Source organism: Talpa occidentalis, unplaced genomic scaffold, assembly GCF_014898055.3.
Source record: "Talpa occidentalis isolate TD23 unplaced genomic scaffold, MPIMG_talOcc4v2.1 talOcc4.2, whole genome shotgun sequence".
Taxonomy (NCBI): Eukaryota; Metazoa; Chordata; class Mammalia; order Eulipotyphla; family Talpidae; genus Talpa; species Talpa occidentalis.
This window is the reverse complement of record NW_023602073.1, coordinates 152,303,142-152,315,502: the sequence shown is the minus strand read 5'-3', so window position 1 is coordinate 152,315,502 and position 12,361 is coordinate 152,303,142. Positions and strand designations below refer to the sequence as shown.

General features: G+C 67.1%; 1 long non-coding RNA gene across 1 annotated transcript; it reads left to right on the top strand.

Moving 5' to 3' along the window:
• Window positions 1-4,608: 4,608 nt before the first annotated feature.
• LOC119253508 (uncharacterized) lies at window positions 4,609-8,120 on the top strand. Its single transcript, XR_005127107.2, has 3 exons — window positions 4,609-5,829; window positions 6,272-6,420; window positions 7,088-8,120. It is a non-coding gene; the product is annotated as an uncharacterized LOC119253508 (long non-coding RNA).
• Window positions 8,121-12,361: the final 4,241 nt, after the last annotated feature.

The following is a 12,361-nucleotide window of genomic DNA, read 5'->3' as shown; positions in this document are numbered from 1 at the left end:
TGGCCGTGGGCTGGGACCGTCCCTGCACGGGCTGGGGTGGGCTACAGCAGGGCGCAGCCGGTGAGGGGCCGGCCAGGGCGAGCAGCGTGGGCACAGGGTGGGTGGGGGCTGGTGCCAGCCGTGCCATCTGCGCCCTCCCCTCCTAGGCGCTAGACAATGAGGGCCCAGGGCCTGCTGCCCAGCCGCCTCCCCATCCCCGGGCCCGGTGCCGAGCAGAGCCGCTCGCAGCAGCTGTCCTCTCGGGGTGCACATCCCAGTACGTCACCAGTGACCAGTGACCCCCAAATGAGCACCCTGCTGGCCTCCCTTGGGCAGCCGTGTCCACTGGGCCTGTGTCCGGGCCCTGAGCGCCTCCCCGTGGCCGGCGATGTCCCCGTCTTGCTGCGCCATCTCCGGGGCTCGGGGCTGAGCCTGGCCGAGGGGAGCTGAGACATGCGGACGACGGCCTTGCCGCGGCTCTCCCCAAGGCCACCCACCCAGCGTCCCCCAGCGCGGCCGCGACTGTCCCTCCCACCAGCGCTTCGGACCGGACCGTTCTCTGAATGTGATGTCAAGAGGAGGGGCTCCCCCGGTGTCTGGACTGATGGCGAAGCTGAGGTTTTGATCAGTTTGACGTGGTGCCGGTGCGTGATCCTGCCGGTGCTCCCGTCGGTGCTCTGCCGGTGCTCCTGCCGGTGCTCCTGCTGATGCGCTGCGCTTGGCTGGCTGGCCCCAGCTGGCCCGTTTGCTCGGAACCTGGGTCTCCGTCGCTCACCCGAGGGTGCCGAGACCTCCCGGTCGGTGCCAACACACTCAGGGCTCCCGCCGTCCCCGAGCGCGGCCGACCACAGGGGCAGCAGGCCAGGGGTCCGGCCACCCTGTAAACGCCCACCCAGGACGCCGTCTCTCGGGCGCCCGGCCAGCCTGGGCCGACAGCTTCTCTGGCGAACAGGCCCTTAGGCTCCACATGCAGCCGGGCCCCGGGGGTTCGAGGGCAAACGCGCCTCGGGGTCTGGAGACGACCTTGTGGTCAGAGGGCCCAGCGGCCAGTGACCCCCAAATGAGCACCCTGCTGGCTTCCCTTGGGCAGCCGTGTCCACTGGGCCGTGTCCGCCTCCTCTGCGAGCGGTGGGCCGGGGCGTGGCCGCTGCCTGTCCGTGCCGGGCGGAGCGAGAGCGGAGAAAGCCTCTTTGGGGAGTGTCTGTGCAGCCGCGCTGGGGGTGGCGTGCCCCGAACCCACCGCCAGCCCCCCACCCCGCCGAGGGCCGTGCGTCCTGCCAGTTCCCGCGGGTGGTGAGTCCCGAGGCTCGCCCAGCCCGACAGCCCCCCACCCAGCACCCACCACGCGCTCCCTCCGGGCACTGTCAGGGGGCGGAGGTCGGCCGGGGAGCCCTCAGAGCAGCGAGGCTGCCCCGCGAGGCAGGCCCCTGTCCGCCCACCCCCCGGCTCTGGCCTGTGCCCCTCGCAGCCCCTCGCGGATGGACCAGACAGGACCGCCCCGACTTCCACCGTTGCTGGGTGCAGCCGGGGCTCTGGTTGGGGGGCCAGCCCCTCAGACAGCATCTCCTTGCCAGGAGTCAAGCGCTTGGACTTGGGGCTCATCCCCCAAGTGGGGGTCGCTTTTGAGTCACTGGCTCTGTGCCCTCCTGCACTTCACCTGTTCTCCTCCCGCCTCCCACTCCGGCAGCAGCTTGTGCCCAGTCCTGGGGCTCCCAGCTGGTTCTCGGGGCTCACACCCAGTTCCTCGGGCTTACAATGAATTATTGGGGGTCACACCTGATTCTTGGGACTTACAGCCAGTTCTTGGGGCTCACACCTTGTTCTCAGGGTTCACACCTGGTTCTTGGGGCTCAGCCAGTTCTTGGGGTTCACAGCCAGCTCCTGGGGCTCACACCCAGTTCTTGGGGTTCATACCCAGGTTGGAGTCTTCACTCTCGGGTGCACGGCTCACCCTCAGGACCCCCCGCAGCTGGATTTTCCTCCTGTGATGCTTTGCTGTGTGAGGCCTCCTGTGATGGCCACGCTGTGTGCTGAGTCCGGGCTGGGATTTATCCACATTCAACCCTGACTCCCCTGGGGGGCCCGGGGCAGGGAGCCCCCCTCTGCTGGGCCAGCGGCCCCCGGGAGCCCAAATCTGGCTTCTCTCCCGGGGCTCGAGCAGACAAGCTGCTTCCAGCTCCCGCTCCCACCGCCAGCGCCCACCCCCTGTGAGCTCAGGTGCGTTCAGACAGCCCCAGGGAGCAGGCCGTTGCCTGGGCTGGGCTCAGCTGAGCTCACAGCGGTGCCCGCGGTCACAGTTTTGCGCCACCAGCAGCTGCAGCCTCCACCCGGACGGCCACCCGAGCCTTGGGCCGAGGGCGAACGGGGCGGCCCGAGGGCCCAGCTCACTGGACAGGCGTGGCCGGTCCCAGGGCCTGGGTCGGTCAGGGGGCCGCTGTCCTGGGGGCACGCCCGGGAGGAGGGACAGAGAGACAGCGCTGCTAGACAGATGGCGCACGCCACAGTGTTCCCTCCTTGTACCAGAGTCGCTTCTCTCCCTGCCCACGACACGTCTCCCTGCCTGCCCAGGGAGCCCATCCGGTGCCAGCTCCAGACTGGGGTGCGGGACCCTGGGGTTCCAGGCAGGTGCTGCTGGCCCCTGGGCTGACATTTTACTTCTCCTGTGGCTCCGCCTTCTTGGATTGCTTTAGCCTTCTAGAAGGTTCTTCATTTCCCGGTGAGGACCCCTGGGGAGGCGTCGCGGCACCCCAACCCCTCCCTGAGCTGTGTCCATCTCTGAGCCCGCAGAGAGGCTTCGCCCCAAGACCGTTCTGTGACACGTCGTGGCCCCAAGCTGGCAAGCATTTGGGGGGTCTTATTTGCACCCCCAAATCCCTGAGCCAAAGGATCAGATTTTTCCTATTTTCAGCTCTAATGAAGTGACAATGACCCACAGCAGAAGCAGCCTCCGGTCACTCGGCGCACAGGGGCCTGCCGAGCAGCGCCCGGGAGGTGTGGGCCCGCGGCCGCCTCCCCGCGGGCAGGTGTGTGTGCGGGGACCGGACGTTCAGGCTCTAGACCTGTCTCCTTCGGACACGGAGACAGCCGGGCTGGGGACTGGTGGGGGCTCGGCAGGCGCCCGCAGCGTGGGGCCCTCGTGCTTGGACCACGAAGCCCGGGCTGGACGAGCTGCTCGAGCTTCTCCAGGGCTCACGCCACCCCCGCACCCCCCTCGCCCCGCACCCCCCCACCCCGCGAGGGCTGCACAGCTCGAGTGACCGGCCCCGATGCCAGAGCTGGTGGCTCGGCGTCCCCGTCCCCTGGGCGCGCGGGGCTTACTGCCTTGGCGTCGGGCGAGGCCTCGGCACCCACTCAGCGCATTCCCCCCATGTCACGGGCCCTCTGGGGCGCTCCCGGCGTCCTCAGCCGCGACCTCTGTGTTCTCCCGGCACAGCCCCGAGAAGCTGGCACGGCCAGTTGGGCCTGGCCACGGGCACAGAAGCAGCCGCCCAGCGACCGCGGCAACAAACAACAAAGGGGCTGAGCGGCGCCTGAGGATCGTGGCCCCGCGCCTCTGCCCCCTGGGCTGTGGGCGCCGCACCCCCTCCCCCGCGCTGCTCCCCAGGCTCAGGGGCCGGGTCGGCCCCCAACAGGTGATGGGGAAGGCGGTGCGGGGGGCCTTGGAGTGGAGGCAAAGCAGCTGGTCTCCTGGGGGCCCCTCGCCGGGGAGGTGCCCTGGTGGGGGGCTCTGGGGGCTGCACAGAGGAGACCTTTGTGGGGGCGGGGGGTGCCCCGTGCGTTGTCCCGGGACCCAACCCTCCCTGCCAGGGCAACCAGACTCCAAACTAACTCAGAGGGCTTCTCAAGGGCCCTCCCCACCCCCATGTCAGCCCAGGCTCCCGCAGGCCTCTGGAGCGGGGGTGCTGGGGCGGGGGGCTGGAGCCCCATCTGGAGCATTTGGGATGCCTGAGCAAGAGAACCGGGCTGCCCTGAGCTGTCTCGGCCCCTCTGAGTAATTCTTTGTTTATTTTAATTGCTGTGACTGCAGACAGACGTGTGGATCCACATGGGCTGTGCAGTGGAGACACCTGTGGAACCTCATAGGCCTTGCAGTGTAGACGCCTGGGCCCTCGTGGCCGGGCGCCCCACAGCAGAGAGGTTTCGTGTGCGCTGAGGCTCCTGGGCGAGCGCCCCGGACACGGGCCGGCCGGCGGGGGTGAGCTGCGTGTGGCTTGTCTGGGGCCGCGGGAAGGCGCGGCGGGAGTCGGGGGCTGGGAGAGCTGTCCTGACACCGAAGCGGCCCTCGCGCCAGCGGCCCCGGGAGGACGGGTCCCCCGCGCCGCCCCTAAATGCACGTGGGGGAGACGGACGCGAATTGCCCCCGTGGCGCCAGTGGGGACCCCAGCAGGGGCGCCGAGACGGGCGCGGCTGGACGGCACGGGCGGGCGCAGGCTGGCGGTGTGGGTGGTGTTGCTTTGCAAAGAATTTTCAAAAATCTTAAAAAATAGGAGCGAAGAAATGGGCCGGCGGCGGCACGTCGTGAATAAACGCGCGGTCTGGTGGGCGAGGCAGGTGGGGGCGCAGGGGAGACCCGCGGCGGGGGGGGGGTCAGGACGGGGCGCTGGGCAGCAGCCAGGCCGAGAGCACCAGGAAGACCCTCAGGGGCAGGCGGGGTGGGGCCGGGAGGGACCGGCGGAGCCCCCAGTGCCTTCATTCCTTGGGGACACGTATTCCCTGGTGGAGGGGCCGGGCCCCTCCACTTGAGGTCCTGGATCTGGGCGCTTCGGGTGGGGTCGCCCAGGAATCCCCGGATCTGCTGAGCTGTTCCGCGGCTCTGAGCCCACGCGGGGCCGAGGAGGAGCCGGCGTGAGAACAAACCCCGGCTGTGGCCTTCGAGAGCCATGCACGACGTCACGGGCTGGGTAACCACGAGCCCAAGTCCACCCTCGTGCCGCGACAGCTCATCCTGGTGGAGGGCGCAGGCCGGCCCACGGGCTCCCTGCTCACGGGTGACTCTGCCTCCCCGAGCTGTGGTCACGCAGAGGCCGGGTGGGGGCCTCACATCCCACTGAAAGCAGCCCACTGGCCCCGGCCCGGCCGTCTCCTGCTGGGTCTGAACCTGGGTGGGCGCTGCAGCGGCCCTGGGGGCTGCACGGAAGATGGGGTGAGGCTAGGCCAGAGCTGGGGCTCGGAGCGGTTTTCCTCTCGGAGACTGTCGGGACGACCAGGGGCCAACCCTGAGCCCAGCTCCCGCGGCTCCTCTCCAGCTTCCCCGCGCGAGTCCCTGTCCCTGGGCCCTGCTCATAGGGACACCCGTGACGCTGGCCCCGAGGCCCTGTCCAGCCTGCCCCACCGTGACTCGGTCCTCAGCACCCTCTTTAGCTCTGCAGCCCTTTCCAGGGCCTGTCACCAAACGCAGTCACACTCTGATGTCCTGCATGGTGGATCCCGACATCTGACTTTGGGGGCACCGTTCGGCCCCTAGCGTCCTGGAGGAAGGAGGCGGGTTGCCAGGTGCGGGGGGCTAACTCCGCCTGTGGCAGCTCCTGGGCTGGACCCTCCCGGAGAGGCGCGGCAGGCAGGAGGGATGAGGACAGAGGCGCCCAGAGGCCCAGGCCCTGGTGAGGCCTCCTGGGTCCCCGGGCGGCTTTAGACTGGCCACCTGCTCAGGACCCCTGCCTGCCCGTCCACCTGCTGGCGCCTCTCTGCCCATGCTGGGCTCTGAAATCCAGGAAGGACAACCAAGAAGGCCGCGCGGGCCTGGTGGCCGCTGCGAGTGTCCGGCAGGCTGGCTGCTGTGCTCAGAGACGACGCCTGTGGGGCCGCAGCCTGCGTCCCACTTCCACTTCCATGAAAGCCCCTATTCCTGTGGTGAGTCCTCTGGGCCCCTGTGACCTGGAGCGGCGGGGCCTGCTTGGATCCCTGGGCCTTGGCGGGGGGCGGCTCCTGGCCGGTGCGCCCACCCCTGGGAGCCTCCTGTTCACGTCCAGGAAGACACCAGGTAGACACATCACCGTGGAAATGCCCGACCCAGATTCTGACCCAGTTTTATTTTCAAAAGATGTATTTATTTATGCATGCAAGAGCTGGGGTACAGTCCAGTGGTGTGGGGGGGTGGGAGGAATCCCCCAGAGACAGAGTGACTTTGTCACTCTGAGGCAAGCAGGCTGACTGAAATCCACTGCTGAGGGCGGCAGCGGGGAGACAGGGGAGGCCTGCTACGCCCTGTGGGCAGCTCCCTGGCCGGGAATGAACGCGCTGCAGAGGTTGGTGGTAGCGTGATAGTGCTAAGACTTAACCCCTGCGCCCCCAGGAAGGCCCGATCCAGGTTTAAGAAAGTGTGACTAGGAGACACCTGAAGAGCTGACGAGCACCCCTGAAGCAAAGCAGAGGCACCAGGGGTTCCCCACAGCAGCGGTGTTAGTGCGGAGCTGGTGACTCTAGCCCCGCCACCGGCCCCAGGTGTGTCTGACCCCTGGTGTGTCTGAGCCCAGGTGTGTCTGACCCAGGTGTGTCTGACCCAGGTGTGTCTGAGCCCAGGTGTGTCTGACCCGAGGTGTGTCTGACCACGCAGCCTACCCCATCACGGGTGGACAGGAAATCCCGCCGTCTGGCCAAGCAAAGCCAGGCCCCCCAGCACGAAGTTGCAATTTCTAGCGAAGCTGCTTTTTCAGGGTCCCTTTTCTTTTACACGCATGAGGAGAGGGACACCTGCGGCTTTTGCTCCTCCGCGGGGCGGGAGAGACAGGCCGGAGTCAGCGGCCACGGGGAGGACACCAGGGGGGCGCGGGCGCGGGGTCAGGGCGCCCCCTGCAGGAGGAGGTGCAGGGCGCAGGCTGGCCGGTTCAGCAGCTGCAGGGCCGCCCCTCCCCAGAGGCGTCCCAGGGTGTGCGCCCAGCTGGGAGCAGCCGGCCTCCAGCTCCGCCCCCCGGCACCCCTGGCCTGCTGTGTCCCGGCAGCTGCTCTCACCTGGGCCATCGCCCGCCTTCCCACCCTTTGCCTGTGCTGGGGCTCAGCGGGGAATTCCCCAGGGAGCCTGGTGGGGGAGCAGGTGACCCCAGAGGGGAGCAGAAGAAAAGTCGGAAGTTAACAGCTTGGGCGAGAAGAATTTATGGCCGTAATTCTGCAGGGACAAGGAAGACCGGCGTTTGGGTCCGTGCTGCAGAAGCCTGGGTGTGACGGGGACGGGGCGCCGACCGAGAGCAGGGACTGACCTGCCTATCCTCACTCCGGGAGCGAAGATGGGGTTCTCGGGGACGGCGCACCTCTCACCAACAGTCCCACACCGGGGAGACCCCACCACATTCCCCTGGGGCCCAGAGGGAGCCGCCGTTGCTGTTTCAGTTAGGAAAAAGGACACAGGAACGAACGCCGTGAGCCCTGCGACGGTCCCGCAGGCCCGGCTGGCCGCCCCCACTCTCCCCTCGCAGACGCCCCCACAGCAGGCCCACTCCGGACGTTTGCGGAAAGCCTGTCTGACTTTTGGGGAGACGACCCAACTGCTCGGAGCTGAGGATGTGGGGTCCTCTGCTGGACTCTGAACCGGCACGCCCGCTTGTTGGACCCCGTCAGCTGGACATGCCCTGGCTGTGACCGCCCCAGGCAGCCCGTGGGCCACTACCTCTAAGTCCAGTGGAGCCTCTGAGCTGCCCGGGGCTGGGGCTCTACAGGCGCGTGGGGAGGAGGAAAGCAGAGGCCGACCCTCCGGGAAGGGCGGGAATTAACCAGAGACCCGTCCTCCTGAATGGACCCTGACGTGCCACAGCCGACTTTCAAGCTTTCATGAAAGAGGCCGTTTTCTGCTATTTCAGCTGACCCGGTGCACTGAGAGAGGAAACCGGCCAGTTTTTTTAAACTAGAAAAGCATTAATTTTGGAACAACAGTTCTTTTAAAATTAAAAACATGATTTTACTCGTGACGATGGATTAAAAAATACTAAATGAGGGGCCTCCCTGGGGCACAGCGGGTTGAGCGCTGCGCTGTGAAGCTGTCTGCAGCCTCTGCAGCGCAGGTTTGATCCCGGCCGGCCAGGGAGATCCCCGCATGGCGCAGACCCCTCCTGCCGCCCGCTGCTCCCCTCAGCAGTGTCTTCGGTCCGTCTGCCTGCTCTGCTCCCCACTGGCTCTGGTGGATCCTCTCGCCCTCCCTCGCCTCTGACCTGTACCCCTGTTCTTGTATAAATAAATAAATCTTTAAAAAAATACTAAATGAGTTTCTGCTATAATTAATCAAACTGTAAGAAGAATATGGAAGCAGTAGATGATCAAGCAGTTTTGTAGTAAGACAGAAAAACACGGTTCCTATCCTAGCAATGTCCTGTCGTGTCATTCATATCTTCGGAGTTCAAACGAGAATGAGAATGGAAGCTCATTTCATCAGATACTGGAAAGAAAGTTGATGAAATTCACCGTTCATCCTTGACTTTCACGACTGTACGGAGAACCAGAGCAGGAGGGCGTGCGGGCCTGGGGAGCGGGAGGGCGTGCGGGCCTGGGGAGCGGGAGGGCGTGCGGGCCTGGGGAGCAGGAGGGCGTGCGGGCCTGGGGAGCGGGAGGGCGTGCGGGCCTGGGGAGCGGGAGGGCGTGCGGGCTTGATGGCTCCGTGCTGCCTGGGGAGGATGGTTCCGGCCTGGCCCGGGGCTGGTGACAGATGAGCAGGTGGCTTCTCACCAGAAGCCAGGGCGGGGAGGCGGTGGTGGTGAGACACTTCCAGACGTCGAAAGAAAACAGCTTCCAGCCCGGAGTCCTCGGGGCCCCTGAGAGTCCCGCGAGGAGTGAGAGGCGGAGACTCGGGTGATGGGGACGAGGAGACCGTCTCCGTCAGACACACCCGACGGCCTCGGAGCCGATGGTGAGGCAAAAAGAGCAGGAGCAATAAAGAGGGGCCCTCGGAGAGCGGAGAGAGAAGAGAACACGTGAGCGAGGACAGAGGCTCCTCCGCTCCTGAGCCGACGCTGAAGCGGGGGCGCCGCGCGAGGGGCTGCGGGTGTCCAGCGAGCGAGTCCTTCAGGCAGGTCTCTCGTGAGCTGCGGGCAGGGAGCACTTGAAGGAGGCCGAGGCCGCTTGACCTCACGGGACCTGAGGCAGCGCCTGGGTCGCATTGAGCTGCGCGAGGACAGTAGGCGCCGGAGCAGCGGCCGGGCAGGGAGTGGCGCGTCGCGCAGGCAGCCCGCGCGAGCCGGGGCGCAGAGCGGGTCAGGCAGGCCCACGCGGGGACTGGGAACGTGGCGAGTGAGCGGCGCGGGTCGGTGGGAGAGGAGGGTCTTCTTACGAGGTGCCGTTGACACAAGGGGACGGGCAGTTGGAAAAGGTAAAATTGGGCCTCTGGCCCCTGCTGCCCGGAGAGAACCCCAGAGAGAACCCCAGCCTCAGCAGGGAGGCCCGAGCCCCTGCGGACCCGCTGGCGACCGCGGTGTTCTCCTGGCGGGGCGCACGGCGCTGAGCGGGTGCGGGGCCCGGGGTGCCGGTCCGGGGGCCGGCGTCCTGTCCCCGCCTCGGGGAGCCGTCCACGCGGGAACCCCTCGGCGCTTGGGCGGCGGATGCCCGCCCGCTTCTGTCTCTGGCGCCCCACACGGAGGCGCGCGGCCCAGGGGACGGGTCAGCCCCCGCCGAGGCCGCCCAGCTTCCCCTCGGGGAAGTGAGTAAAAGGAGGAAAGGCAACGAGCAGCTGAAGTGCCCCACGTCTGTGTCTGTCGTGCTCTTAAAAAGCTTGTTGTGAATGACAGCGACGCCCCCGGCCCTGACAGACTGAAAACAATCCCATGGGATCTCCGTGGAGCAGGAAAGACCTGCGGCCGAGGCGGGGGCTCCGCCCTTCTGGCTGCCCTGGATGAGAACCGGCGCCTGCAGGGCCGGACCCCCGCTCACCTCCTTGCTGCCTCCGGGCCGGCAGGTCAGGTCGTGTCTCTAGATGAAGTCGCAGGGGCAAGTGGGTCTCGCTGAGCCCCGGGCGGTGGGAGGCGCTGGGCGGGCGCGTCTGGGCTCACTCCGCGGCCGGGGATGGGAGGGTGGGGGGAGCCCCCCTTTGTCCTGCTTGTGGGCCTGGCTCTGCTTTCTTTTTAAAAGAATTTATTTATTTTTATTAAGAGTTATTATTTATGCATACCACAACTGGGGTGCAGGCCAGAGGTGCGGGGGTGAGAGGACTCCCCAGAGACAGAGTGGGGAGCAGAACAGGCAGAGCCACTGAAATCCACTGCTGAGGGGAGCAGCGGGGAGACGGGAGGGGTCTGCTGCTGTGGGCAGCTCCCTGGCCGGGGTGGGACTCAGGCCGCGGTGGTGACAGCCTGAGACTGACCCCTGGGCCACGGGGGAGGCCCCTGCTCCCATCTCTGACTGGGGCTGTCCACACGGAACTTGGGACTTTGTTTGTAACTGGAGAATCATCTCCGATGCCGAGCAGGAGGGTGGGGTCATATTTCATTATTACAAGTCACACGGCCGACTGACAGAGGCGTCGGTCACAGCCAGGGCGCCCGCCTGCAGGCGCCGGCCGGTGGCCTTTGATAAACGCGAGCCGCTGCGACCTTGGTCCCAACTGCTGCGGGGAACCGGGGGTGACCGTTGGCGAGACCCCAGCTGCACGCTCATGAATATAGACCCAGACCCAGAGCCGACACGCGGAGACTGACGCAGGGAGGGCGAGGAGGGGCGCGGGCGGGACCGGACTGGCCGCACGTCCCGGCGCCCTCCGTCCTCCCTGTGTCCTGCTCCCAGGAGGCAGCCACAAAGAGGGGGCTGCCTGTGCTCTGCCTGCTCAGATTCCCTGGCCGGCTCCAGTCCCCGCAGGAGGTCAGAGGGTGGGGGCCCTGGAGCTCTGGGGTGGCTGCGCGGAGCCCCCTGCTGGCGGCTGCTGCTCACTGTCCCCCCACAGCGGGTGGAGAAGGCGCGGCCCTGAGTCCGGGTGCTGGAGCAGCTCTGCCGGCGGGTTCCTGATCCTGCCACCGGTGTTTCTTCTAGCGTGACGCTGAGCTGCGTGAGGACGAGCCCAGAGTGAGCCGCGTGGTGCGGGACGCAGCTGGCAATGCAGGGCCCGGCCCCCCGACGGCGCCTGGAGCCGGGGAGGAAGAGGAAGGTATTGTGCTGTCTGACCCGCTCTCGTGGCCCCTGTGCTGCCTCCTGTGCGGTGGGTTTTGTTTAGATCTGTCTGGTGGGCGGAAGGCCGGAGAGCTGCACAGGACGGCCAGTGCCGCGGCCAGGGCGCCGCCTGGGCCATTCCTCTGCCCTTGGAGGGGACGCCCGCTGGGCCGGGCTGCTGCAGGCAGAGGCTGGCTGGGCAGGCCCCTCCTTTCTGAACCCCTTCTCTGTGTCCGAGTTCCTTTGCAGGGCTCCCCGGAGAGGGGACGGCCTCTGCACCCCTCCTGCGGGCTCCTCTTCCTTCTCCGCTGTGCCCACCAGCCCACAGGAAGCAGGGGCTCCCCCGACCTCATTAGGGACAGTTCCACCTACTCCAGGCCCTAGACACCCCTCTCGCCCACTTTATGAGTTTGCTCGCTCCGTGGCGATGTTTATTACCGCCCAAGCCACGAATTTGGGGGCTGACTTAGGGTACCATGTGAGCCTCCGCGGGCGTCCCTTTGTACTGAGGAGACAAACTCTCGAACCCCAAACCCAAGGTGACCCAGCGAGTCAGGCGGGCGGGAGGGAGGGGCAGGTACTGGGAGGGAGAGGAGAGACGGAAAGAGGGGGCTGCAGGCTCTGGGGGAGCTGGGGGTTCTGTGATGTCAGGGGGACAGTCAGGGCGGGCCCAGGAAGGGACTCGGGGGACCCGGGTCTGCTATGGCTGAGGAGGAGCAGCAGGTGCCAAGGCCCCGGCGCCGTGCGGAGGGCAGGGGCCTGTGGCGGGAGCGAGGGGAGCGGGCAGAGCACCATGACGTCCGGCCAAGCATCCGAGTGTGGTCAGCCTGCCTCGGCGTCCAGCGCGCGGGCCTCTTGCTGTGGCATTTGAGCCCCGGCCTCCGGGGGTGGGTTTTGGGGAGCCCGCTCCTCCGTGAACTGCCTCCGCCTCTGGACGGGGCCGGGCATTGGCCAGCTGGGGAAGACGCCACGTCCACAGCGGGTCCGGTCAGGCCCCCGGGCGGGGCAGCTGGGGCTGGCCACGGAGACAGCGTCATGCGCGCGGGGGGAACGCACCGGCCAGCGCGGATGCTGTCCCCACCGTGCACTCGGGGCCTGCCAGGGGCCTGGCCTGAAGTGTGTCCCTGAGTCAGCCTCCTGGAGATGTCCTGGTGAAGGTGCCGCTGGGCCCACATCGCCCGGGGCGGGGAGCAGGAGGGGCTGTGGACACAGAGGAGAAGGCATGTTTCGGGGCAGGGTGGGGGTGCTGCTGAGCCCCTGGGGCCCAGACACCCAGAGCAGGAGGCAGAGCAGCCCATGCGCACACGCATCTCTCAGGGTGGCCCCT